This window comes from Elephantulus edwardii, unplaced genomic scaffold (assembly GCF_000299155.1).
Source record: "Elephantulus edwardii isolate Elephantulus edwardi_28Jun2011 unplaced genomic scaffold, EleEdw1.0 scaffold00131, whole genome shotgun sequence".
Taxonomy (NCBI): domain Eukaryota; kingdom Metazoa; phylum Chordata; class Mammalia; order Macroscelidea; family Macroscelididae; genus Elephantulus; species Elephantulus edwardii.
Genome location: NW_006399881.1, coordinates 2,737,579 through 2,740,726, shown reverse-complemented (window position 1 = coordinate 2,740,726; position 3,148 = coordinate 2,737,579).

The following is a 3,148-nucleotide window of genomic DNA, read 5'->3' as shown; positions in this document are numbered from 1 at the left end:
AAATAAAAATATATAATAAAACGTTAATGTCAGGTGGATCTTGACAGAAAACAAAGAATACCAGAGGGTTTCACTGACTATGTAAAGGCATTTAACTGTGTGGATCAAAACATATTGTAGCTAACCTTAGGTAGAATGGGAATCCCAGAACCCATACTTGAACCAGGAGTCAGTCCTCAGGCAGAGCAGGGAAGCACAGCATGGTTCAAAATCAGGAAAGGAGTATGTCAGGGATTCACCCTGTCTCCATACATTTTCAATCTCTATGCAGAACAGAACATTCAGGAAGCTGGATTATATAAGGAGGAATGTATCAAGAGGATTGGAGGAAGACTCATCAACAACCTATATTATACACATGACACAACTTTGCTTGCTGAAACTGAGAAGGACATGAGGTGTATGCTGTGGAAGGTCAAGGACTGCAGCCTTCAATATAGATTGAAGCTCAACATCAAGAAAAGAAAGATTCTCACAACTAGGCCAATTGGCAGAACCATTATGGATGGAGAAAAGATTGAGGTTGCTAACAATTGTAGGTTGCCCGGCTCTACAATCAACACTCTTGGCACCAGCAGTCAGGAAATCAAAAGGCAAATTGCATTAGGTAAATCTGGTGTCAGGGACATTTTCAGAGTACTGAGAAGCAACGATGACAGTCTAGAGACTAAGGTGTGCCTAATACAGGCCATGGTCTTTACAATTACTTGCTAAGCGTCTGAGAGCTGGTCAATGACTGAGGATCACAGAAGAAGAATTAATGCCTTTGAGTTGTGGTGCTGGAGAAGAGGCTTGAACATACTATGGACTGCCAAGAAAAGAAATAGGTCTGTTTTAGAGAGGTTGAAACCAAGTTTCTCCTTGGATGCTAGGATTTTGAAGCTCTGTCTCACGTATAGGAGGGACCAATCCTTGGAGAGGGACATCATGCTCAGGAGGCTGGAGTGACAGCGCAGGAGAGGAAGACCCCAGATGAGATGGACTGATAAAGTAACTAGGGCAATGGGGGGGTCGGTGTGTTGGAGTTAATGAGACTGGCTCAAGACAGGGCAGGCTTCAGAGCTGCTGTACACAGGGTCACTATGAGTTGCAGGAGACTCAATGGAACATAACAACAACAACAACATTTGTAAATTATTGTTATTGTATCAATTAATCGATTCTCATAGGCCAGACTATATTGACCCAAATTTTTCCTCTATGGTTTTAGTTTGCACAGTCGTCAGGTTCTTAATACATTTTTAATTTGTATCTTTGTATGTTATAAGGCATGAATCCAGTAACATTTTTCAGATTATTGAAATCCAATTTTTCTAGAGCTTTTTTTATATCTATATTTTTATATTGGGGAGTAGAAAAGAAATAAACTCCTATAATTGGCCCTATTCAGTGGCAATTTCTTGTTCTGTAGGATTAAGGAAGACTTACGCTCACCTCAGAACTTTTTTTTAGTATTATTTTTAAAATTAATTTTAATAAAACTTTACAGAGTCTTAGGGTTTCCAGTAATTCATTGTTGCACTTTTCTCCCTACCCTTCCCCCCAATTCACTCTTTTTGAAAAGAAAGAAAAACTCTTTCATTGTTATGTAGTCCCTCCCCACCAAGTCCGCTCTGGACTTCTGTAATGACAAGAGTGCCCATTCATATATCCCTATTAAACAGTTCTCTCCCTCATCTGTTTCTATGCAATATACACCATTTCTCCCCTCTTTTTCTGTCTTCCCTCAACCCTGATGTCAGTCCCGTTTTATAACAGTGGCCCTATGCAATATTTTTCCTTTTGTGACTGAGATACTTCACTCAGCATAATGTCCTCCAGGGTCACCTATTTTGAATAATATTGCATGAGTTCCTTGTTTTTCAATGCAGTGTAGTATTCCATTGTGCGAATATACCACAGCTTCTCTCCCTATTTGTTTGTTGATGGACGCTTGGGTTGTTTCTAGCTTTTTGCTATTGCGAACAAAGCTGCAATAAACATGGGTGTGCCTATGTCTGCTTGGGTGACAGTTATAGTTTCTTTAGGGTAAATTCCCAGTAGTGGAATTGCTGGGTCAAATGGTATTTCTATTTGCAACTTTTTGAGAAAGCGCCATACAGCCTTTCATAGTGGTTGCACCATTTTATGCTCCCACCAACAGTGAATAAGGGTTCCAGTTTCTCCACAACCTCACAAGCATTTGATGTTTGCTGTTCTGCTAAATTTTGCCATTCCTACTGGGGTGAGATGATATCTCATAGTTGTTTTCAATTTGTCCTATTCTTTCACCTCACCACCAACCAACCTCTGCTAAACTAGTGATTTCCCTCTTCTCCCTTTCCCCCCACTCTTTTCTCCCTCTTCACTTCCCTTTTTGAGAATTAAAATACAATGTATATGAAATCAAAAGATGAATTGCATTGGGAAAATCTGCTGTCAGTGACCTCACCAGAGTATTAAAATGCAATTATGTCAGGTATAGACTAAAGTGCGCCTAATCTAGGTCATAGTCTTCACAATTACTTCCTACGCATAAAAGAGTTGAACATGACTTAAGATGACAGAAGAAGATTCAGTGCTTTCAAATTGTGGTGCTGGAGAAGAGTCTTGAACATACCAAGAAATATCATGGACATACCAAGAAAACAAATAGGTTGTCTTAGAGAGAACGAAACCAAGTTTCCCTTAGAGGCTAGGATTTTGAAGCTCTGTCACACATAATTTGGGCATGTGACCAGGAGAGACTGGTCCTTGGAGAAGGACATAGTGCTCAGAAGCATGGAGGGACAGCACATTAGAGGAAGATGCTGGATGAGATGGATTGATACAGTAGCCAGGGCAATGGGGGTAGGTGTGTTGGAGTCAATGAGGTTGGCTCAGAATAGGGCAGGCTTCAGAGCTGTTGTACATAGGGCACCTATGGGTTACAGGTGACTCAACGGCTCCTAACAACAATAACAAGAACATATGAATTTATAAAACACAATGCATATTGTGCTTTTATTTTTATTTGACACTAAGCAATTTCTCTTTGACTCACTGGTAGTTTTATCGTGTGCTCTTTACTTTCCATATTGTTGTTGTTGTTATGTGCCGTCGAGTCGCCTGCGACTCATAGCGACCCTATGTACAACAGCCCTAAACTCCGCTCTGTCCTGTGCCAATC